General features: G+C 30.5%; 1 non-coding gene across 1 annotated transcript; it reads left to right on the forward strand.

Moving 5' to 3' along the window:
• The first annotated feature begins 24,757 nt into the window (after positions 1–24,757).
• On the forward strand, positions 24,758–24,864 carry LOC139869762 (small nucleolar RNA R71). Its single transcript, XR_011766343.1, has one exon. It is a non-coding gene; the product is annotated as a small nucleolar RNA R71 (small nucleolar RNA).
• The last annotated feature ends 3,077 nt before the right edge of the window (positions 24,865–27,941 follow it).

The raw sequence follows: 27,941 nt of genomic DNA on the forward strand, positions 1-27,941 counted from the left end.
AAATACTATTAAAAACGATACAATTTTACACAATTTATTTATTTATTTATAAAGTGGATATACCTAAACCTTGCTACAACACTTATAGGCAGTGTACCTAATCGTACAGTAGTGTAGTTTTTAGTAAGTCCGGTTCGTTCCACAGGGATCTAGCCAAGTTTAACGCTATATTTTTAAAACTATATTTGTATAAATATAAATATAAATATAAGTAGTAGTATTATTATAAAAGGGGGTTTTTACCGTTTAATGACCGGTTTGTCGATTTTAAAACTTCAGTCGCAGTTAAAACCTAATGTAAAATATTAAAAATAAATATAACTTAATTTAAAGCATAAAGTAAATAACAATAATTAAAGTGCAATAAATTAAAGTGCGATAAATAAAATGACAATAAATAAAATTGCGATAATTAAAAAGTACGATAATTAAAAGTGCAATTAAATAAAATGACAGTAAATAAAAGTGCGATGAAATATGAAATAAAGGAATTATGCTTATTTAAACTTCCGTAATCATGATGTTCGACGTGTTGATTTTAGTTTATTACCATGGGCTAATTGTCCTTTGTCTTGGATTATTCGATATGTCCATCTGGTTTTTGTCCATAACAGTCCATCAGTCATAAATATAAAGTGCGAGTATCCTCGTCAAATTATCCTTATATCCGAAGTCAAATATTCCAACTAATTGGGGACTTAAACTATAATTACACCAATTTTCCTTGTATGTAATTCACCCCTGTTTTAATAAGTCCATTAACTATTAATCCATTCCCGTGTCCGGTTAAATGAACGATTATTAGTACTTATAAATATCCTGCCCATCGTGTCCGATCGAGTGTATGTGGTTATTTATAGGTACGTCCAATTGTAAATCTTTATATTAAATTAACGAACTATCATTCAATTAAACAAATATAAAGCCCATTAATAGCCTATAGTCTAATTTCCACAAGTGTCGTTCTTTTGTCCAAACTCCAATTATGGTACAAAGCCCAATTACCCCGTCTTTAATATTTTAGCCCAACATCACGATTACTTCAATTTAAATAAGCATAATAATAACTTAGCTACGAGACATTAATTTAAAAAGGTTGAACATAACTTACAATGATTAATAATAGCGTAGCGTTACACGGACAGAATTTCGACTTACACCCTTACAATATTCGCTAACATACCCTTATTATTATTAAATTAAAATTAAAATTATAAATTATATATATGTATATATATCGTTGAGTGATAGAGAGAAAAAGGTATATACATTCGACTGAATTCGTTGCTTTTTATAGGATGTGGCCTGATACTGTTCAACATGCGATCGCATGGCATTTATGCCTTCTGGCCATGCGATCGCATGGCCTTCTTTTACAGCTCACATGCTTTTGTTTGTTTATTTGCCGACGGTTTATATATATATAATATAATATATATATATAATTTTAAGAATTATTTATATATTATATTATATTTATGTGCATAGTTGACTTGTAATTTTTAGTCCGTTGCGTCGAGCTTTGAGAGTTGACTCTGGTCCCGGTTCTGGATTTTCGAACGTCCTTTCGTACTATTTAATATCTTGTACTTTGCGTTTTGTGTCTTGTACTCTTGTAATTTTGAGACGTTTCTCATCAATAATTTGAACCACTTTGATTGTACTTTGTACTTTTTAGCTTTTTGGTCGTTTGCGTCTTCAATTCGTCGAATCTGTCTTTTATCTTCACCTTTTATTATTTAAACGAATATCACTTGTAAATAGAACAATTGCAACTAAAATCTTGTCTTTCTTGAGGGATAATGCTATGAAATATATGTTCGTTTTTAGCATTATCAAATATTCCCACACTTGAGTGTTGCTTGTCCTCAAGCAATATAGTCTTGAAATAAAAATACTAGAATCACTTCTTTATTCTTCATACTTTGTACATCAGTGATTTTTATACGGCGGTATGAACAATGGTAGTAACGATGTGGTTTACAGTCCCACATGACTATGAAAATTTAAATCCTTTAGGAAATTAGATCTTTATGAAAACATTTGATCTTTTGAAAATTCAATCTAGCTTTTACCCTAGATAAGTTTTCCGGAATAACCCTTCACCGGTGTTTGCAAATTGTTTTTGTGGGTTTTGTGGGTTTCAGATTTGAAAATTTTAGCTCAAAACTTGCAGTTTTGTGTCACCCGCTTGCTAACCTTGTATTGGGAAAGCCACACGTCCAATATTCTTGCTCCGTATATTACCTTTCTGTAAACTACCGTCCGGTTGTAAAGGAAAGCGTTGAACAAGCAACTGTTAAGGCAATGTCCCGTGACATGCTTTTGATTATGGTCTATATCGTGTTGGATGCAATTACAATCCTTTGTAGGAGCAATATTAAAGATAACCCTATAGTTTTTCGGTCTGGCACAAGGTCCTATCTTCAACCATGCTATGTAACCACCGTTCTTAAGGTTGACACCCGATTTGGTTCAGGTGACCTAATGAATTCCAGGTGAATTCCTAGGATTTTACGTTCAATGGTAATGAACGCATTGAAAATGGGGTTTTCAGAAAACAAATCGGTTTGTAATTGGATCAAAATATTTTCTCGTTCAAGCTCGAGTTTAGATATCATCGAATTCCATGAGTTTGTAATTCTCAATCTTTAAGGTCAATCTCAAGGATTGAGTAATATCAGTCTTAAAAGCTGATTTTTGATCTTTAAGGAGATTATCCTTTCTGGGAATCTGATTCGTTAGTCTTATCAAGCTAATTTACACGGCGCCCTCCCCATTTTATGAGACAGATCCTCTCATGGTTAGGATAAGTCTGACCACTTGGCGACCCTGTTTGATGCTGAGGTCTGTGGATTTCCAGCTGATTTTCGAGAAAACTTTTCAAGATTTTTCGTAGACTCTACAACTGGTCTGGACGACAACTTCATGACCTAAATCAAGAAGCGCGTGTCTTTTTCGGAAGACTTTACTTCCTTTTAATGATGTAATTGATTCATCGTGTAGATCCATCTTTCTTTCAAATATATTACAATTTACCGGGTAAAACGGTTAATTTTGTCCAAAACAAAAGTATCTTCAATTATTTGTACAAAAATATGTGATATATGTTTTAAATAACTTGGTAAATTTTCCCACACTTGGCTTTTATTTTCCTTTCTTTGCCTTTTTATTGTCCTCTATTCTATTTTAAATGAATTCTAACATTTTGGGTTGTTTCTCAATTTATGTCCTTTTCGAGGTAACAATAATTTCGGTGTTAACACCTAGTTTTATCGTTCATAAATATGTATAAACATGATTTTGATTTCATTTATTTGAAAATTTTGAAAATTTTTACTAGAATTAGGTAGTCAGTATATAAGACTAGGGATGTTCTTTATTATCAGAGAGCACTAGATTCTAATACAACTACTGCGTTACTAGTATTTTTAATGGTAACCAAGTGTATAAGTCAAAAATTTTAAAAATCCGAAAGAATTTAACCCCTTCCCACACTTAAGATCTTGCAATGCCCTCATTTGCAATAAATCAGTAACAATTTAAATTATTGAGGGTGATTAGCGTAGAAAAATGATTAAATTTTACCAAAGTTTCCAAACATATTGGCGTTTGTTTGTTGAATGATAAATGGTGCACATCATTTGTTCATTCCATCTTATTGTTACATCACATTTGTTTTTCGTTTTGTCGTCAAAATTAGTAGCTTTTGCTGAACTTAATGCCAGTATTTGAAAATGCGCTGTTTTACCCTGTTGTGTACAATTGACAATATACATTCATACAAATAATAACATGCATGGTAATTTGAAATGGGACTTAACATCCCACTTTCAAATCAAATATGAAATATTAGTACAACATAAAAAAATTAAAACTTACATTAAAGTATCACAATATTATATGTTTAATCATAAATAAATAAAAATAATAAAAAGATAAAAATCATAGAAATCACCAACGGGAACTATATCAATCTGGATAGGGGTTCCAGTTCATGTCGTCGGGCGGGTTCCATGGTTGGTTATAGGTGTACTGATAGGCCTGGTTAGGGTCGTAGAGAATAAATGGTGGTCGCATATCGGGCTGGTGTGGAGGATAGTAAGCAGGTCGGGTCGGTACGTAGTTATTTGGTACATGGGGTGATAGCTGGCTCATGATTTGATGCTGATGATAGTGCCATCTATCATGCTGTCGTTGCCTAGAATGCTCGTACACATCCTGGGCGTGCCACAGCTCGAACTGACTATGTCTAGCCTCGTTTGTCATTTCTACCTCATCTATACGCTGGTAGACGTCAGTCATAGCCTCTCTAATGACATCCCTAATGTCATCTGCTTCCTCCATTTTCTCATCTGAACCTCTCTCTACCTGTGGATGATTACCATCATATGGTACTGCCTGATTGCGTCTGCTCTTTAATACCTTAGCACCCTGATAGACCTTCAATCCTAAAGTATCATCCTGTTCCCTATATACCATAAGTGGACCCCCTTGATCTCTATCTACACCCAAATACTCTCCAATGAGAGTAACAAAAATACCTCCTCCTATTACTCCCCCGTCCTGTATTCCTGCCACTACTTTGGACAGATAAAGACCAACATAGTAGGAGATATTAACAAAGCTTCTAGGGTTTCAAATACACTTAAGGTAAAATAAATCATGTAAGGTCATCTTCTCCTTGTTTTTACCTCTTTGTGTAATCGAATTAACTAAAAATCTATGTATAATACGTAGCTCTGCTTTGTTAATATCTAAATAGGAGTGTCTTCCTCCCAGTGTAAAAACATTATAATCTGACATACACCTCCAGACGGCGTCCGCGTCAAAATTCCTATCTACCCGCTCCCCATGATAAATCAAATTTGTATAATCGGGTAGTAGTAATTCACCAGGAGTGTAAATTTGTAAAGCCCTGGCCATGTCCAGCATGGACATTCTGTACATCCTACGGCCAAGTAAAAATCTAAGAAAACTTCTATCATCTAACCTAACTACATCCGCATTAAGTGAAATAGTACTCATAAGCTCAACACACCATTTCTTATATACAGGTCTACGAATGGTGAATAAACGTTCCCAATTGGGAAAAGAAGAGCTGCCATACCTTTGGATCAGATGCTGTGTAACTGAATTAACTAGTTGGACCCTTTCCAAAGGCTCCCAATCGATTACCCTCGGTACTTCTACATTTTTCGTTACAAGTTTGAATTTGTTACTTTGTTACGTCGGGTAATCTCTCCAACTTCGATCAAATCTCAAATTAGGATGCAACTGTTCTTCATGAATCGTTGGGTGTGCTTTATCGGATGAATCGGAAATTGTACGTAGGCATTAACATATTCTTGCTGCGGATCATAATATGGTACGTGTTGATCAGGTTGTTGTTGTTGTTCCTGTTGTTGCTCCGGTTCATATTGCATTTCTGGTTCAGGTTCTGGAGCAGGTTGCCTAGATGATGATGATGCACCATCAGTATCGGTAAATCTCTGCAAAACACATTAAACACAAAATTTGTGCATCCAAATATGCATTAGTGTTAGCAAAATAACAACTTGAAACAATTACAATAACATGTTTAATCAAAATTAAACTTATACACATTTTCACAATTTTAACAATTCTACACTTTTTCAAATAAGCATATATGAAAATGTTTACAAAGTTCATAAGCATTCAACTCAAATAACATGTTAAAATAACCATTACTAGCAATTAAACAAGTTTCAAATGGCATTTACATCAATTTAATCAAGTTCATGAATTTTAGACCTAAAAAGTCCACTTTAATTCTCAAAAATCATGTTTAGGATCAAAGTTTGGATCATTTAGCTACCTAAACTTGTTACACTACTTAATTTAGCAATAATTCATGACAAAAATTGGCCATAACCTGTTTATATCAAAAAGTCCCAAATTGCTCAAGAACACAAACCCTAGATTTCTAAAAATTTTGAAGTTTTTGGCTTCAAATCATGTTAAATAGCATCAATCTAGGTTATACATGCATAATATACTAACAATTTAACTCTAATTACACTAGAAATTAACAAAATCAAATTAGGTAAATTATAGCTCAAGAACACTAAAAATCAAATTTAAAGAGGTTTAGGGGTGAAATCTTTACCTTCTTTGAAAAACTTCTGAACAATTTCATGATTAGAGCGGATTATAGCAAGAAATTTGGTTGATTTTGGTTAAAAATTGCGAATTTTTGAGAGGATTTGAGAGTAGGTTCGTGTATTGTGTGTGTGTTTGTGGACAGAAGCAGAACTCGCTGAGAATTTTTATCCTGCCTAGTTTTTTATCTCCATGCGACCGCATGGATTTAGTGAAGGAACTCCATGCGATCGCATGGGGTCTGTTAATTTTTTTTTTTAATCCTTTTACTTAATAAAACAAAAATTAATAAATTAAAATTTTGTTTTCCTTGTTATTAAGGACGAGGTCGTTTCGGATCGATGTCCTAGTCCGTCCCTCGACAAAATTTTAAAAATTTGTCATTTCAAAGCGTTGTTTTAAAAGCAAAGATTTTTGGGTTTTTTAAATGTTTTTGGCATACTTTAATTCAATAAGATTAAAAATAATGATAATAAAATTTCTCGTCCCTCCCTTGGGTAAAGAAATTTCGGTTCAACGACCTAGTTTTCAACTCACGACGAATTTTGAATATCACATTTTTAACTTAATGAAATAAAGTAAATTTTTGTTTTTAAATTCACACCAAACTTAAATTTAAAATGCATAAAATTAAAAATTCATATTATTAATATTAAAAATTCACACCAAATTTTTATTATATTTTTGTTTTTATACATACAAACTTATATTAAAAATATTCATTTTTCAAATATTTATAAACTTAAATATTTTGATTTTAAAAAGTTTACAATATTAATTTAATATTTATATATTAATTTTAAAAACATGGTAAAAATTAAAATTAAAAATCTTTTTGGTCTTTTATCCCACTTTAATCAATCAAATATTTTCAAAAATATACGCCCCTCTTTTCGGTAAAGTAATTTCGGTTCCATAACCTAGTTTTACTCCTGACGAATTTTTGAAATATTTTGGGTTGATTGATTAAAGATATTTATACCTTAAGAATAAACAGTAAATTTCGCATTGATGTAATAAATTTTTGTATGATATCAATAATTTCGGTTACGCATACCTAATTTTATTGAATACCAATTTAGTACTTTATAGTGAACGATTCAGCGTTTATTATCAAAAGGTTAAAAGCAATAAAAATAAAAATAAAAACTGTACATACTTACCTGTGAGATAGAATTCTCAAAGACCTGCTTTAGCTGACTCATAGGAGAGTCGTGTGATTTGGTTTTTCGTAGCTACATAAGCATAACCTCGATTCTTCAATATCTTTTCTTCTAAACATATGAACGGTCCTTCTCTGCATAGAGTAACAAATTCGGTATTTGAATATGTTTGATTATTTGAACATTTACCTTCGTGTGACCATTTTCCGCATTTATAACATCTTTCAAGGTGTCGTGCTCTTCTTTTTGTTGCGGATTTTGATTTTCCTTTACCAAAATGTATCTTATGATGATCTTTCCTGAGTTCTTTCATTACTTTGTCACATCTGCTTCTTATGAATGATACCAATTCACTCGGAAGGGTGTCATTATTACGTTTAGTAATCATAGCATGTAGCATTAGACCATGGTTCAGATCAAAGGAATTCTTCATCTCGTAAAACCTAAAAAAAATAAAAATTCAGAATTGAGGAAGAAGACTAGTTCTTTAGGGTCTGCTAGGGAAAGACCATTCGGATTCCATTCTCGAGAACTACACGAAAACAGAATATCTAACTCTTACAGAAATATATATTACCCTAAAAAGATTCAAACCTTCCCACACTTAGTTAGCTGTGGTGTCGAAATTGTGATTAACTTCATCTTCAACTTCCATTAAATTATCTATGTAATGTTTAACTCTGTGACCATTAACTTTAAATTCAATCCCATTTGAATTTATTAACTCTACTGTTCCATATGGGAAAACTCTTTTGACTATGAATGGTCCAGACCATCTTGATTTCAATTTTCCAGGAAATAGCTTGAATCGTGAGTTGAAAAGAAGAACTCTGTCTCCTTTTTTAAATTCTTTTGAACTTCTGATTCTTTTATCATTCCATTTCTTCGTTCTTTCTTTATATATTAACGAATTTTCATATGCTTCATGTCTTAATTCTTCTAATTCGTTTAGTTGACTTAACCGTAGACGTCAGGCTTCATGTAAATCAAGATTACATGTCTTCAAAGTCCAAAATGATTTATGTTCAATTTCTACTGGAAGATGACATGCTTTTCCGTAAACGAGTCTGAAAGGTGTGGTTCCAATTGGAGTTTTGTAGGCTGTTCTAAAAGCCCATAGTGCATCCTCCAATTTCATGGACCATTCCTTCGGATTTGATCCTACGATTTTCTCTAAAATACGTTTTAATGCTCGGTTGGTATTTTCAACTTGTCCACTTGTTTGTGGATGATAAGCGGTTGAGATTTTATGAGTTACTCCATATCTTTTGAGAACTTTCTCAAGTTGATTATTACAAAAATGAGTACCCCGATCACTTATTAAAGCTTTCGGTGTTCCAAACCTAGCAAAAAGACATTTTAAGAAGTTGACTACAACTCGTGCATCGTTAGTCGGGAGAGCTTGTGCTTCCGCCCATTTAGATACATAATCAATGGCAACGAGAATGTAGAGATTATTATGAGATTTTGGAAATGGATCCATAAAGTCAATACCCCAAATGTCAAATACTTCACATACTTGAATGACATTTTGTGGCATTTCATCACGTTGACTTATTTTTCTGGCCCTTTGACAAGCATCACAGGATTTGCAAAGAAGGTGTGCGTCTTTGAAAATTGTAGGCCAATAGAATCCAGCATCGTAGACTTTTCTTGCTGTGAGTTGAGGCCCATAATGCCCTCCTGTTGATCATGTGTGACAATGGTTTAAAATTTGACTGGCTTCATCTCCGAATACACATCGGCGTATTATTCCATCGGGACAACTTTTAAACAAATGTGGATCTTCCCAGAAATAGTGTTTTATATCACTAAAGAATTTCTTTCGTTTTTGGTACGACAATCCTTTTTCAAGGAATCCACATACTAAGAAGTTTGCATAGTATGCAAACCATGGAATTTCATTATAATCTATCTTCAATAGATATTCATCAGGAAAGTTATCTTGTATAGACGATTCATTTAGAACTTCTAATTCAGGATTTTCAAGACGAGAAAGATGATCAGCTGCGAGATTTTCTGCCCCCTTTTTATCTCGAATTTCAATATCGAACTCTTGTAAGAGTAAGATCCAACGGATTAATCGTGGTTTGGCATCTTGTTTCGAAAATAGGTATCTAAGAGCAGAATGGTCGGTATAGACCACCGTTTTAGCTAGAACGAGATATGAACGAAATTTGTCAAAAGCAAAGACAATAGCAAGGAGTTCTTTTTCAGTAGTTTTGTAATTCGTTTGTGCTCCTTGTAACGTCTTACTAGCGTAATAAATAGGTTGAAATCGTTTTTCAATCCTTTGTCCTAAAACGGCTCCCATTGCAAAATCACTTGCATCACACATTAGCTCAAACGGTAGATTCCAATTTGGAGTTATCATGATCGGCGCATTAGTGAGTTTTTCTTTAAGAATATTAAAAGATTTGATGCATTCATCTGAAAATATGAATGGAGCATCCTTTTCTAGGAGTTTATTCATAGGAGTGGCAATTTTAGAAAAATCTTTTATGAAACGTCGGTAAAAACCGGCATGCCCTAGAAAACTCCTAACTCCTCTAACATTGGTGGGATGTGGAAGTTTAGCAATTACATCTATTTTAGCTCTGTCCACTTCAATTCCTTCCTTTGAAATTTTATGACCAAGAACGATGCCTTCTTTAACCATGAAATGGCATTTCTCCCAATTAAGTACTAGATTTGATTGTTCGCATCTAATTAGCATTCGTTCAAGATTAACTAGACATGTTTCAAAAGTATCACCGAAGACTGAAAAGTCATCCATGAAAACTTCCATGCATTCTTCTATCATGTCGTGAAAAATCGCCATCATACACCTTTGGAAGGTTGCAGGGGCGTTGCAAAGTCCAAATGGCATGCGTTTGTAAGCAAAAGTACCATAAGGGCACGTGAACGTGGTTTTCTCTTGATCCTCGAGTGCTATTGGAATTTGAAAATATCCGGAGAAACCGTCAAGAAAACAATAGTAATTATTTCTGGCTAATCTTTCCAACATTTGATCAATGAAAGGTAAAGGAAAGTGATCTTTTCTGGTGGTGTCATTTAATTTTCTATAATCAATACAAACACGCCATCCTGTTACAGTCCTAGTAGGAATAAGCTCATTTTTTTCATTTGTGATGACAGTCATGTCACCCTTCTTAGGTACACATTGATCTGGGCTTACCCATGGACTATCAGAGATTGGATAAATTAAACCTGCATCTAGTAGTTTAATAATTTCTTTCTTAATAACATCTTGCATATTGGGATTTAGTCTTCGTTGGTGTTGCACATACGTTTTATGATCTTCTTCCATAAGGATTTTATGTGTGCAATACGAAGGACTTATGCCTTTAATGTCATGAATCTTCCATGCAATAGCTGGTTTATGAGCTTTTAGCACAGAAATGAGTTGAGATTTTTCATTTTCTGTAAGAGAAGATGATATTATTACAGGTAATTCAGATTCACCATGTAAATAAGCGTATTCCAAATGGGTTGGAAGTGGCTTTAACTCTAATGTCGGTGGTTCTTCTATCTATAATTTGTATTGATATCTGTCTTCTTCTTTTAGCATTTGAATTTCTTCTGTTGTTGGTTCATATCCATTAGCCATAAGAGCGGCTAACACTTCAGCTTCATTGATTGGTTCAGTTCCTTCTCCTAAAGAACATTTTCCTGTTCCTTGTAATTCTGGAAATTCTTCTAACAATTCTGCATGTGAATCTATAGTTTGAATATAATAACATGTATCATCTGCAGATTGCAGTTGTTGCATGGCTCTATCAACTGAAAAGGTAACACTCTCGTTCTCTATACTTAGGGTCAGTTTCTTACCGAACACGTCTATTATTGCTTTAGCCGTGTTTAAGAATGGTCTTCCTAATATGAGAGGAACTCGAGAATCTTCTTCCATGTCCAGAATAATAAAATCTACTGGAAATACTAAAGTACCAACTTTAATTAGCATGTTCTCCATTATCCCTCTAGGATATTTTACTGATCGATCAGCTAGTTGTATGCTTATTCGTGTTGGTTTCAATTCTCCGAGGTCTAGTTTAGCGTATAGTGAATATGGCATTAAATTTATACTAGCACCTAAGTCTGCCAATGCTTCTATTGAACTAAGACTACCCAGAAAACATGGGATCGTGAAACTTCCTGGATCTGATAATTTTTCTGGTATCTTATTCAACAGCACTGCAGAACAATTAGCATTCATAGTAACAGCCAAGAGTTCTTCCATTTTCTTTCTATTTGTGATTAGATCTTTCAAGAATTTAGCATATCTAGGCATTCCTGAAATTACATCAATGAAAGGAAGATTTACATTTATCTGTTTAAACATATCCAAGAATTTGGATTGCTCGGCTTCAAGTCTTTCTTTTCTTATTTTACTCGGGTAAGGAAGTGGTGGTTGGTATGGTTTAACATAAGGTTTAGCCTTAACTGTGTTATCTTCATTAACCTTTTCAACTACCGGTTCTGTTTCCTTATTTTGCTCAGGTTGTGGTTCTTGTGGAGTAGGAATAGAGTTATCAGAAATTACAGGTATTTCAGGTGGTTTAAGTGTAATACCACTTCTCGTGGTAATGGCTTTAGCTATTTTATTCCGGGGGTTAGCATTTGTATCGCTAGGTAGACTTCCCGGTTTTCTTTCACCTATCAACCTTGCTAGGTTACTTACTTCTTATTCCAGATTTTAGATAGAAGCTTGTTGATTTCTAAATACTTAAGCATTTTGTTCATTGGTTTGTTTCTGAGATGTGAAAAATTAAGTTTGAGATTCAACAAGCTTTGACATCATATCTTCTAAATTTGGCTTTTTATCATCGGTTTGTGGTGGTTTATTTTGAAAAATAGGTCTTTGCTGATTGTAAGTATTGTTAGATACTTGTTGATTGCTAGGACCTTGTTGGTTGTTGTATGGAACATTTCAGTTATAATTCTGGTTTTGATTGTAGATTGGTCTTGGCGGTTGATAATTATTCTGATAATTATTTCCAGACCTTTGGTTCATGTATGAAACATTCTCTCTTTGTTCCATTGTTTGTTCAATACTGAGACAATCTTTTGTCAAATGTGGTCCTCCACACTGCTCACAACTAATTCGTATAGAGTGAATTGTCAAGACCCGTCCTAATCCATTCGGACAAAGTCCATATCGATTACAAACGATTCACAAAAGTTGGTTACATCGCGAGGTACTTGACCTCTATATGATACATTTTACAAACATTGCATTCGTTTTTGAAAGACAAACATCGAAAGTTGACAGGCATGCATCACATTTCATAATATATCAGACTATCAATGACTTAATAATAATCTTGATGAATTCAACGACTCGAATGTAACGTCTTTTGAAATATGTCATGAATGACTCCAAGTAATATCTATAAAATGAGCAATTGTACAGCGGAAGACTTCTTTCATACCTGAGAATAAACATGCTTTAAAGTGTCAACCAAAAGGTTGGTGAGTTCATTAGTTTATCATAATAATCATTTCAATATTTTAATAGACCACAAGATTTCATATTTCCATTTCTCATAAACATACGTCCCATGCATAGAGACAAAATATCATTCATATGGATTGAACACCTGGTAACCGACATTCACAATATGCATGTTAGAATATCCCCATCATTCCGGGATCCTCCTTCGGACATGATATAAATTTCGAAGTACTAAAGCATCCGGTACTTTGGATGGGGCTTGTTGGGCCCGATAGATCTATCTTTAGAGTTCGCGTCAATTAGGGTGTCTGTTCCCTAATTCTTAGATTACCAGACTTAATAAAAAGGGGCATATTCGATTTCGATCATTCAACCATATAATGTAGTTTGATTACTTGTGTCTACTTCGTAAAAACATTTATAAAAATTGCTCATGTATTCTCAGTCCCAAAAATATATATATTGCAAAAGCATTTAAAAAGGGATTAATGAAACTCACCTAATGTATTTTGTAGTAAAAATACATATGACGATATTGAACGATGAAGGGTTGGCCTCGGATTCACGAACCTATATCATTTATATATTTATTAAAACATATACTCGTAATCGAACAATCTCATATGTTATAACTTTATATATTATATTATTTATTTAGTTTGTAAATATATTTGAAAATGATTATTATTTATATAATTTTATATAACTATTATTCATCATTAATAATAATAAAATTGTATATTAAGGTTTTTATATGATAAAATATATATTTATATTTTAAATTTGATATCTTTTACATATAGCTTAATTTATATCTTTTTAATATTAAAACTATAATGTTATATATCTTTATAAGAAATCTATTTGTAGTAGTTCTGAAAATGATAGATATGATAGTAATAATATTGGTAGTAATAATAGTGATAATAATGATAACGTTAACTTTTGAAAATGATATTTTGTAATAAGAATAATAACTTTACTACTAATGATAATTTACTAAAAATAATATTTTTTACTAATAAAGATAACCATAGTAATAATAATAATAAAGATAACTTTAACAATAAAACTTATGCTAATGATAACAATAATAATACAGATAATTACCAAATGATACAAATACTAATAATAATGATAATAATAATAGTCATAATCCTAATAATAATCATAATACATATACTAATTGTAAAAATGATAAAGTTAATGATAACAATATTAATAATACTAATAGTACTTAATGATAATATCATAACTAATATTCATAATAAAAATGATAGGTATAATACTTAATATTACTAATAATACAAACATTCCTACTTAATAATAATAACAAATAATAATAACAACAACAATAATAGTAATCATAATAATAATTAATAACAAATAATATTATTATTAATAACAACTAATAATAATAGAAATAATAATATTAATAGTATTAGGAAACTACCTCAAGTGAAATTTGTTCCAAAAAAAACATGACGGCCCCTGGGTTCGAACCCGTGACCACACGCTAACCCGACACCTTGCTAAACCGTTCAGCTGTGCTTGCTTTTCTGTTTTTAATCCCCCTCCATTTTCTTAAAACCCGTATCAAACTATTACCCTTCTTCAACTTCCCGAATAGAAAAAAATGGCAAAGAACCAACAAGACATCTTAACCACTGAATTTTCGTTTTCAGACTTCTTAATTAAACCAGAGGTGACTTGTGTGATTAACATAATAAAAGAACAACAAACAAAAATAATAATATGAAAAACAGTACCTGCGGCAGTCGCTGCATAAAAGAAAAAAAAAATTTGGTTTTCGATATTAAAAAAAATTCTAGCTAGTACCTGTAACATAAATTGTGTTTTAAATACTTCATAGAAACTTTATCAATCATTAATCGATCCAAAGACTTTAAAACAAATTCGAATTTGGCTCAAGAACATTTGTTGACTTTTAGAATCAAGAACTTTGACTCCAAAATTCGAGAGTGTTATGAGGAATTGGACTTTGATAATTTACAGGAAGTTTTAAGAAGGGATTCCTAACAACTCTACATTTACACATTTTCAAATTTGATATAAAATCGAGGTTTTAATTATTTGAGTCAAGAACAGGGAATATGGCGGTTTTAAAAAAAAAAAATAAGTTTGACAGGTTCATTGATGTTGGGCTGGGGTAATTGATATATAGGATGGTAGATATGCAGGATTTAATCAATTAAAATTTGAGAAATGTTTGCTGTAAAAATCTGAGTGTGTCAACACAATATTTCACTCAGGAAGATAAAGAGCAAATAAATAAATAAAAAATAAAAACAGAAAGCAGTATTCGTACACTTTAATAGTTGGCTGATTTGTTTTAAGAAGGTGACCCATAACAGAAATCAACATAAACCAAAAACAATTACAGTATTGATAGGTAAGTTTAACAACTCTTTGTACGATTTATGGGATTATATAATTAATAAATATATATTATTAATAATAATAATAATAAATAATAATAATGCTGATATATATATCATTAATATATATATAAATAATAATAATAATAACTATAAATATGTACTATTAATAATAATAGTTATATATTATTTATTATAACAAATAATAATACATAATGATAATAATAATAAAGATATATCATTATTTTATATATCTGCATATAATGCATATATATATATATATATATATATATATATATATATATATATATATATATATATATATATATATATATATATATATATATATATATATATATATATATATATATATATATGGATATATCTTTTTAACAATTTATATATGTTTATATATAAGATTCATAAATTAACGATTATCAATATATTACCACTATTAATAATACTAATAATAATATTATTAATAAAGACTAATAATAATATTATTAATAAAGACTAATAATAATAAATGGCAATTAATAATATGACAATATTAATACTAACAATAATAATAATTTTAATTACTAGTAATGATAATAATAATATAAATGATAATAATATTAATATAACAATTATATATTCAAACTTGTAATTAAATTTAGTATAATAATATTACATATTATTAATTATGTAATATTTACATTACAATATAACAATAGTGATTACCTATTATTTATATTACCACATACATATAAAATTAATTATGTACATAATTCATATATATACTTACATATATTTACTCTAATAACATCTTATTTATTTGGTACAATATACTATCTATTTAATTCAAGTGATTAATTGTATTATACTAGTTCAGATTATTATACATACTTTGGTTTATTTATATACATATACATATACATATACATATACATATACATATACATATACATATACATATACACCTTTATATACATTTAGTTGTTTACAATAATTTTTCGTGAATCGTCGGGAATAGTTAAAGGGTAATTGCATTAATGTAAACTGTTCCAAAATTTTTGAGACTCAGCTTTACAGACTTTGCTTATCGTATCGAAATCAAATAAAGCTTAAGTTTAAATTTAGTCGGAAATTCCCGGGTCATCACAGTACCTACCAGTTAAAGAAATTTCGTCCCGAAATTTGAGTGAGGTGGTCATGGTTAACAATAAAAATGTTTTCATGACAAATATGAGTTGATAAAATGGAGTTTTATCATTTTTGACTAATATAGATAAAACGATTCGATTAGGTGAAGCGTACGAATGAAGCTGTCACAACAAATTGAGATAAAGGTTTAACTTTTGACGTAGTCACGGTGGAATTTAGAAAATAAGGTGCGTCCTAACTTTTAACATGGTCACGTTTGAATTCCGGAATTCAAGAGATTTAAAGGAAATCTTCGAAATCTAAAAGATTTGATTTTTCGGCGAATAAGGAAATTAAGATCTCTAAAATTAAATACGGTGATCCGCCTCGATTACTCTGTCTGATATTTCCCTTATAAATTAAGCTCTTCTGTTCCCTTATTATCACCATTTCTATATAATCCACAAATTCAAAAGATTATACAAATGCTTAATCCAATTCTGATCCTTGTCCTTATCCTCACTATCGCAACAATCATTCTCCTTTTCCAATTACCATCGGAGGAATCTGTTTTCTTCTACTTCACCCTCGGGGTTATAATGTTTTTAATTTTCCCGTGTCTTTATGTTGCGTTAAACATTGATATACACGGTTTGTAATTTATGTGTTGTTATCGGGCTTTATATTCTCCCTTATATTTCAAAGCTCTATGCTTTTGTTTTCTCTTCCCGACCTCAAGTCAAGCGAATAATAGTCCAGAATTTGTAGATATAGAGTTTCGAATGATTATAATGTTCTAAGCAGGAAGGAACGTGATAGCACGGTTTGATTTGTCAAATTTCCAGAATCACTGAGAATAGAACTATCAAGAATATATTTTCTTGATATGTCCGAAGGTGAAGTAGAATGATCGAGTCATGTAACATGGCACATGATGACGTTATGATCTGTGAATCATCACGTTCCATTAGAAACTCAGCATGACTTACTGTAATATAATCACGTTGATCAAGTGTCATTATATTATACTAACTCATGCATCAGTTCTCAACATTACTTCAATAACATTCATATTTTTAAGCTCGAAAGTTTACAGAATATAGAAACTAATAGTTTCTATATGATGTAACACTGATAGCATGAAGAGATTAATGATTTCAGATAAGAACAGTTATGAAAATATCTTCAGAAATATGGAGGATATTTATAATGAAAGATACGATGATATCTTTGAATATCTAAGATCAGAGAATGATGGAGACTATTGTCTGCAATGGTTTAGAGTAACGAGCAAGATATTCGCTAAAGACTTCAGCAGTCATTGAATCATTTAGATTCTTTGAAGTCAAACTTATTCTTTGTGATTTGTCCATGGCTTTCTTCATAGTTTCGCATAACCTGCTTTTCGGTACTAAATTTTCTCTTGAATGTTTCCAATATAATGATACACAGGAAGTACGAAGAGGTATATAATTTCGGACGAGAATATTTTTGAAAATATCCTCAGAAATATCGAAGATATTGATGACGATATTTTGGAATTTCTAAGTTCGATGGTTGATGAAGAAGATTTTCCGCAAGATTTTAACATGAGTACGAAGCAAGATATTCATTGAAGGTTTCATCGGGTCCAGAATTACCTGGATTATTTGAATATATGGTATGGTCCTTGTATTTGTCCTTGGTCTCCTTCGTGGTTAGCTCAATCCGTTTTCTAGTTCCAACTTTTCTGAGCTTTTCCAACATACTATTCTTTATCATCAAACTTCCAATGATTAAGGTCGTTTACGGTTGTCTATGGTTTCTGCTGCTTCATTCAGCTTTTTCAACATTTAGAGTATAGGTTTGTGACCGAGTGCTTTTCAGAATTTCAGAATGAGAGATCATAATTCTTAGAGATAAATGTCATACATATAACTGTTGATGTAGATATGCTGTGAGTTTTCAAAGTACTGGTTGCTGATTCCTGGTAATTGTTATGGCAGTTCTCGTTACAAGATGCGGATGAGTATATGATAGGGTTTTAATGAATAAATATAATGATTTGTCAGAGAGATTTAAGCCAAGAAGCAATGAGGTTGCTAGTACGTTTATTGCTAATGTAGTGAGATATAAACGGTTTTCTGGTATTGATGACGAAAGGCAACTTTTATATCAGGGTTATAATAAGCTAAACCGAGTGAAAAGTCGAAGTTGGCTTGTTGGAGCTGTGACAAAATTTACTACCTTGAAAAGGGATTGTGAAGTTATTTTGGGTAATAATAATGCTAAAGGATCTAACACAGATACATGTTAAACGTTTACACAGGTTCCGAGTATTTTCAGGTCATAGCTATATGCATCACTCTTTCCTTCCGTAAATGATGTGCGATTGGTTCATCCTCTCGATTGAAATGTTTTCAAGAATCATGAAAGGTTTGAACGCAGATTGAAATCGTCAAGATACAAATGAGGTTTAAAATGAGATCAAGTGGCAAACTTGAAGAATTGTTTAGTTTCTTATGTTATAATTAATATTTTAATTCATTTTAATTGTCCAGTGTTGGTAGTCCACAGTTGATAATCCACATTAACAGTCCAATAATTCATATATAGTTTAATATATATTATTCGAATTAATTAATACGTATCGTGACCCGTATACGTCTCAGACTCGATCACAACTCAAAGTATATATATTATTATAGAATCAACCTCAACCCTGTATAGCTAACTCTCGCATTACTGCATATAGAGTGTCTATGGTTATTCCAAATAATATATATAGATGGGTCGATATGATATGTCAAAACGTTGTGTACGTGTCCCGATATTTAAAGTGCATAAAATAAATAACATAAATTAATTGACGATAAATAAAATTGCGAGAATATAAATTGCGATAAATAAACTGCGATAAATAAATTGCGATAATTAAATTGCTATAAATAAATTGCGATAAAATAAAATGTAATACGGAATTAACAGTTAGCTAGGAACAGTTAGCTAGGATTTTGTTAGCGTGGATTCTTAACAAAATTTCTCATAGTTAATTAGTCTGTTTCTAACAAATTTTATTTTATCAAATGTTTTCTTCATTATGCCACTTGTTGGATTCTGATAGGTCAAAATCTAAATTTAAAATTGAATGAAAATGGTTATTCTGCGGTGAACGGATATGGATACCGGTGGATGTAAGTAGGATAGTGAATAACTGTTGAATCAGATTCGAAGAATATACACTGTAACTTATTAATGTGAAACTTAAATATTCCTCGGGTATTACCTACCCGTTAAAATATTTTCACCATTAACAGTTTGTACAAAAGAATTTTTAATTACAATCTTTATGAAAACATATATACATATATATTTTCTTCAGATGTAATCATGGATTTAATGAGTCAATATGATATTAAACTCATTTGATTTATCGTTAGAACAAGAATATATAATCTCTAAAACATTAGAGATTACATAATCGCCATGTCGAACGAAGATAAATGATGTAGAACGATTCGTAGAACAATAATTATATTCGAGATACAGAATGAGATGTCGAGGCATGGATTGTTGATGGTACTGGTGCTGTTACTGATGGTACTGTCGGTGCCGGTGATGTTGCTGAAGCTGGTACATTTTGCACCATATTCTCCAAATTGATTACTCGATCGTGAAGTTCGTTGACTTCTTGTATTATTCCGGGATAATTGTCGGTCGGAACGAGCAGATGAATAAGGTTTCAAATTGTGGATAGAATATAATCATGTCGAGCTACTCTAGAAATGAGGGTAAAGATGGTGTTTCGGATTGATTCACCGATAAGTGCTACGGGTTATTCGTCAAGAGGTGAATTTGGTTGATGGAAAAGATCGTTTTCTTCGCGTCTCCATTGATTAAGTCGACTACGAACCCATCGGATGAATTGAGGATGGCTTGATTGGTTAATTCATTCTGGTGACGCTGCTTTCGGAGCTTAGGTGAACATCCATGTCGAAATAGCTGTCGGAATAACTATCGGAATAGCTGTCGGAATCTGAGGGACTCGAGCTAGTTGAGGGATTCATTTCGTACGATTAAACGAAGGATTTTTGATGAGAAGTAGATTATAGGATGTACATTAGTACCCTGCAGTATATAATTTACATATGCATATATAATACTAAAATCCCATAAGTTACGGTGGAATCTACGGAAGCTGTTAGGCAAAGGTAACAATAACAGATACGCTAAGATATGAATTAGCGCATACGCTAAGATATGAGTTTTGTCTATACACTATTTATGCAATCAATGCAGTAAGATGTGTCTAGACTAAGAATGATAAGCAGGTAATTTCCTAAGGAGGATAAGCAGATGATTTTCGACTAGAAATGATAAGCAAAACTTTTGACATGCAGACACGGTCGAAGTCCAGACTCACTAATGCATCCTAACGACTATCAGTTAGACTCACTAATGCAAGACCTGGTTCGCTAAGACCTCTGCTCTGATACCAACTGTCAAGACCCGTCCTAATCCATCTGGATAAAGTCCATATCAATTACAAACGTTTCACAAAAGTTGGTTACATCGCGAGGTACTTGACCTCTATATGATACATTTTACAAACATTGCATTCATTTTTGAAAGACAAACATCGAAAGTTGACATGCATGCATCACATTTCATAATATATCAGACTATCAATGACTTAATAATAATCTTGATGAATTCAACGACTCGAATGCAACGTCTTTTGAAATATGTCATGAATGACTCCAAGTAATATCTATAAAATGAGCAATTGTACAGCGGAAGACTTCTTTCATACCTGAGAATAAACATGCTTTAAAGTGTCAACCAAAAGGTTGGTGAGTTCATTAGTTTATCATAATAATCATTTCAATATTTTAATAGACCACAAGATTTCATATTTTCATTTCTCATAAACATACGTCCCATGCATAGAGACAAAATATCATTCATATGGATTGAACACCTGGTAACCGACATTCACAATATGCATATTAGAATATCCCCATCATTCCGGGATCCTCCTTCGGACATGATATAAATTTCGAAGTACTAAAGCATCCGGTACTTTGGATGGGGCTTGTTGGGCCCGATAGATCTATCTTTAGAGTTCGCGTCAATTAGGGTGTCTGTTCCCTAATTCTTAGATTACCAGACTTAATAAAAAGGGGCATATTCGATTTCGATCATTCAACCATATAATGTAGTTTGATTACTTGTGTCTATTTCGTAAAAACATTTATAAAAATTGCGCATGTATTCTCAGTCCCAAAAATATATATATTGCAAAAGCATTTAAAAAGGGATTAATGAAACTCACCTAATGTATTTTGTAGTAAAAATACATATGACGATATTGAACGATGAAGGGTTGGCCTCGGATTCACGAACCTATATCATTTATATATTTATTAAAACATATACTCGTAATCGAACAATTTCATATGTTATAACTTTATATATTATTTATTTAGTTTGTAAATATATTTGAAAATGATTATTATTTATATAATTTTATATAACTATTATTCATCATTAATAATAATAAAATTGTATATTAAGGTTTTTATATGATAAAATATATATTTATATTTTAAATTTGATATCTTTTACATATAGCTTAATTTATATCTTTTTAATATTAAAACTATAATTTTATATATCTTTATAAGAAATCTATTTGTAGTAGTTCTGAAAATGATAGATATGATAGTAATAATATTGGTAGTAATAATAGTGATAATAATGATAACGTTAACTTTTGAAAATGATATTTTGTAATAAGGATAATAACTTTACTACTAATGATAATTTACTAAAAATAATATTTTTTACTAATAAAGATAACCATAGTAATAATAATAATAAAGATAACTTTAACAATAAAACTTATGCTAATGATAACAATAATAATACAGATAATTACCAAATGATACAAATACTAATAATAATGATAATAATAATAGTCATAATCCTAATAATAATAATCATAATACATATACTAATTGTAAAAATGATAAAGTTAATGATAACAATATTAATAATACTAATAGTACTTAATGATAATATCATAACTAATATTCATAATAAAAATGATAGGTATAATACTTAATATTATTAATAATACAAACATTCATACTTAATAATAATAATAAATAATAATAACAACCACAATAATAGTAATCATAATAATAATTAATAATAAATAATATTATTATTAATAACAACTAATAATAATAGAAATAATAATATTAATAGTATTAGGAAACTACCTCAAGTGAAATTTGTTCCAAAAAAAACATGACGGCCCCTGGGTTCGAACCCGTGACCACACGCTAACCCGACACCTTGCTAAACCGTTCAGCTGTGCTTGCTTTTCTATTTTTAATCCTCCTCCATTTTCTTAAAACCCATATCAAACTATTACCCTTCTTCAACCTCCCGAATAGAAAAAAATGGCAAAGAACCAACAAGACATCTTAACCACTGAATTTTCGTTTTCAGACTTCTAAATTAAACCAGAGGTGACTTGTGTGATTAACAGAATAAAAGAACAACAAACAAAAAAAAATGAAAAACAGTACCTGCGGCAGTCGCTGCATAAAAGAAAAAAAATTTGGTTTTCGATATTAAAAGAAATTCTAGCTAGTACCTGTAACATAAATTGTGTTTTAAATACTTCATAGAAACTTTATCAATCATTAATCGATCCAAAGACTTTAAAAAGAATTCGAATTTGGCTCAAGAACATTTGTTGACTTTTAGAATCAAGAACTTTGACTCCAAAATTCGAGAGTGTTATGAGGAATTGGACTTTGATAATTTACAGGAAGTTTTAAGAAGGGATTCCTAACAACTCTACATTTACACATTTTCGAATTTGATATAAAATCGAGGTTTTAATTATTTGAGTCAAGAACAGGGAATATGGCAGTTTAAAAATAAAAATAAAATAAGTTTGACAGGTTCATTGATGTTGGGCTGGGGTAATTGATATATAGGATGGTAGATATGCAGGATTTAATCAATTAAAATTTGAGAAATGTTTGCTGTAAAAATCTGAGTGTGTCGACACAATATTTCACTCAGGAAGATAAAGAGCAAATAAATAAAAAAAATAAAAACAGAAAGCAGTATTCGTACACTTTAATAGCTGGCTGATTTGTTTTAAGAAGGTGACCCATAACAGAAATCAACATAAACCAAAAACAATTACAGTATTGATAGGTAAGTTTAACAACTCTTTGTACGATTTATGGGTTTATATAATTAATAAATATATATTATTAATAATAATAATAAATAATAATAATGCTGATATATATATCATTAATATATATATAAATAATAATAATAATAATAACTATAAATATGTACTATTAATAATAATAGTTATATATTATTTTTTATAATAAATAATAATACATAATGATAATAATAATAAAGATATATCATTATTTTATATATCTGCATATAATGCATATATATATATATATATATATATATATATATATATATATATATATATATATATATATATATATATATATATATATATATCTTTTTAACAATTTATATATGTTTATATATAAGATTCATAAATTAACGATTATCAATATATTACCACTGTTAATAATACTAATAATAATATTATTAATAAAGACTAATAATAATAAATGGCAATTAATAATATGACAATATTAATACTAACAATAATAATAATTTTAATTACTAGTAATGATAATAATAATATAAATGATAATAATATTAATATAACAATTATATATTCAAACTTGTAATTAAATTTAGTATAATAATATTACATATTATTAATTATGTAATATTTACATTACAATATAACAATAGTGATTACCTATTATTTATATTACCACATACATATAAAATTAATTGTGTACATAATTCATATATATACTTACATATATTTACTCTAATAACATATTATTTATTTGGTACAATACACTATCTATTTAATTCAAGTGATTAATTGTATTATACTAGTTCAGATTATTATACATACTTTGGTTTATTTATATACATATACATATACATATACACATACACCTTTATATACATTTAGTTGTTTACAACAATTTTTCGTGAATCGTCGGGAATAGTTAAAGGGTAATTTCATTAATGTAAACTGTTCCAAAAATTTTGAGACTCAGCTTTATAGACTTTGCTTATCGTATCGAAATCAAATAAATTTAGTCATCTTTTCCATTCGTCTCTCGACAGCATCTATCTTTGCAGAAATGGAATCAAAGTCATGGCTAGAATCGGCTCTAGCTGCTTTAGATGATCTAACGATATCTTTTTCTTGATGCCACTCATGTGAGTGGGAAGCAGTGTTATCAATAATTTTGTAAGCTTCAGTTGCGGTTTTCTTCATAATGGAACCACCAGCTGCTATATCGATGTTTTTTCTTGTAGTGATGTCGCATCCTTGGTAGAATATTTGTACTATTTGATAAGTGTCTAAACCATGTTGCGGACATCCTCTTAATAACTTTCTAAATCTTATCCACGCCTCATATAATGTTTCATTTGGCTTTTGTGTGAACGTAACAATTTCTCCTTGAAGTCTTACGGCTTTAGATGCCGGAAAGAATTGTTTAAGAAAATTTTCAACTAAGACATCCCATGTATCAATCGCCCCTTCAGGTAACGATTCTAACCAATCCTTGGCTTCTCCCTTTAAAGTCCAGGGAAATAACATGAGATAGATCTGTTCATCCTCCACTTCTCTTATTTTGAATAAAGTACAGATCCTATTAAAGGTTTGAAGATGTTCGTTTGGATCTTCCTTCGGCGCACCACTAAATTGGCATTGATTAGTTACCATGTGTAGGATTTGTCCTTTGATTTCATAATCTGGCGCATTAATGTCTGGTTGAGTAATTGCGTGACCTTGGCCAGTGCGTTTAGCTCTCTTTCGGTCTTCCATACTTAGAGGTTCCAGATTTTCCATGATTGAATTTGTTGAATCTGAATCACTAGAGGATTCTGATTTAATGGTTTGTTCCTCGACAATCTCTGTTTGAATGATTGGTGGTTCCGGAGGAAAGATTAATGGTTCAGGATCTCTGAATTGTCCCTGAATATCCTCCGGATTCTCAATTGTGAGGTTGGGTTCAAAAAATGGATTATCGGAAATTTGAATTGGAGTACTTGGTCGACTGGATGACGATTCTAAAGAAAAATCAACTGCGACAATATTGGCTAGATGTCTTGATCGAGTTACAGGTGGTGAACGTATAAAAGGTGGTGAACGTTTTGCTCGGTGCATTCACTGAATATCCTATTAGTTATAAAAGATAAAAATTATATAAGTTATCAAATGAATAAACTTTTCTGCTTTTGTCCACGTTTCGAATAGCCAAAAGATGTAGCAGGGAGCCAGAACCCTTTAAATCGGAAGCTCACAACTCAGCCACTAACAAATCCAACTATTACTACGAAGCAGAAAATTTTGGATGTCTATCAATTTAACCGCTTAAAATAATTTTTCGTCGAAATTTAAAGAAATTTTAGAGAAGAAATAGAAAATTCTATATCCTAAAAACTAAAGCATCGAGAAATAAGAAAGAAAAAGAGCGAGTCAAAAAACGTCGAAAAATAAAAGATCGAAAAATAATAAAAAGAACGTAGCGCGCCGAAACTTAAAAATCTAAAATCTAAGAATTAAAAGTTGCGTCTAAAAGTATTAAACTTTAAAGAAAATTCTATATCCAAAACGGCAATAACTTAAAAAGTACTAAAATTTATAAAACGGCGTCGCAAAATTCTAAAGCACCTAAATCTTAGTCTAAAGAAAAAGCACTTAAGGGATTTTACGGCAAAGCCTACAAATCTAGAAATAAAAATAACTACGGCAAAATACTAAGTTACGAACTAATTACGAGCGAAAAATATACAACTTATGTACTAAATAATAAAAATATACAATTTATAAAAAGAGACAAAAAATGATAAAATTACTAATTTTTATAAAAATATTATTTTTATATTATTTATTTTATAAAAGTATCAATTTATTATATTAATAAAACTAATTTAAAACTAAATATTACAAATTAATTAAATATAAAATTAATTAATATAATATACTAACCCTAATTAGGGTTTAATATTAATAATAATTAATAATAATCCGTAATTAATGCTGTTGGCAGGTTCAGTTGGGCGTATCAGTAACCCTCATGCGGTCGCATGAGTTTTAGCCTATGGATTCATGCGGTCGCAAGAATTAGAAAATCGGGCCAGATTATTTGGGCTGCTACAGTGTAGCCCGTTTACAATTTTAATTATATATATTTTTTAATATATATAAAATATAGATATAACTTATAAGTTTTTATAACTTTAAAAAAAAAAAAACTTTTTAATTTAACTAAACTTAAAAATATAGATATATTTTTCTTTTTCTTGTTTTTGGTATTTTTGTATTTTTGATATTTAAAACGTATATTTTTACAAAAATAGATTACAACTTAATAAAAATCTTTTTTTTATATATATAGCGTTTTGCTTCCGGCGTTTAAGCAGTTCCCCGGCAGCGGCGCCAAAAATACTTGATGTGCGTAGAGGTGTATACGAAATAACTTATATTTTACTAGGAAATACTATTAAAAACGATACAATTTTACACAATTTATTTATTTATTTATAAAGTGGATATACCTAAACCTTGCTACAACACTTATAGGCAGTGTACCTAATCGTACAGTAGTGTAGTTTTTAGTAAGTCCGGTTCGTTCCACAGGGATCTAGCCAAGTTTAACGCTATATTTTTAAAACTATATTTGTATAAATATAAATATAAATATAAGTAGTATTATTATTATAAAAGGGGTTTTTTACCGTTTAATGACCGGTTTGTCGATTTTAAAACTTTAGTCACAGTTAAAACCTAATGTAAAATATTAAAAATAAATATAACTTAATTTAAAGCGTAAGGTAAATAACAATAATTAAAGTGCGATAAATTAAATGAAAATAAATAAAATTGTGATAATTAAAAAGTACGATAATTAAAAGTGCAATTAAATAAAATGACAGTAAATAAAAGTGCGATGAAATATGAAATAAAGGAATTATGCTTATTTAAACTTCCGTAATCATGATGTTCGACGTGTTGATTTTAGTTTATTACCATGGGCTAATTATCCTTTGTCCTGGATTATTCGATATGTTCATCTGGTTTTTGTCCATAACAGTCCATCAGTCATAAATATAAAGTGCGAGTATCCTCGTCAAATTATCCTTATATCCGAAGTCAAATATTCCAACTAATTGGGGACTTAAACTATAATTACACCAATTTTCCTTGTATGTAATTCACCCCTGTTTTAATAAGTCCATTAACTATTAATCCATTCCCGTGTCCGGTTAAATGAACGATTATTAGTACTTATAAATATCCCGCCCATCGTGTCCGATCGAGTGTATGTGGTTATTTATAGGTACGTCCAATTGTAAATCTTTATATTAAATTAACGAACTATCATTCAATTAAACAAATATAAAGCCCATTAATAGCCCATAGTCTAATTTCCACAAGTGTCGTTCTTTTGTCCAAACCCCAATTATGGTACAAAGCCCAATTACCCCGTCTTTAATATTTTAGCCCAACATCACGATTACTTCAATTTAAATAAGCAT

The sequence above is a fragment of the Rutidosis leptorrhynchoides genome, chromosome 9 (assembly GCF_046630445.1).
Source record: "Rutidosis leptorrhynchoides isolate AG116_Rl617_1_P2 chromosome 9, CSIRO_AGI_Rlap_v1, whole genome shotgun sequence".
Classification (NCBI taxonomy): domain Eukaryota; kingdom Viridiplantae; phylum Streptophyta; class Magnoliopsida; order Asterales; family Asteraceae; genus Rutidosis; species Rutidosis leptorrhynchoides.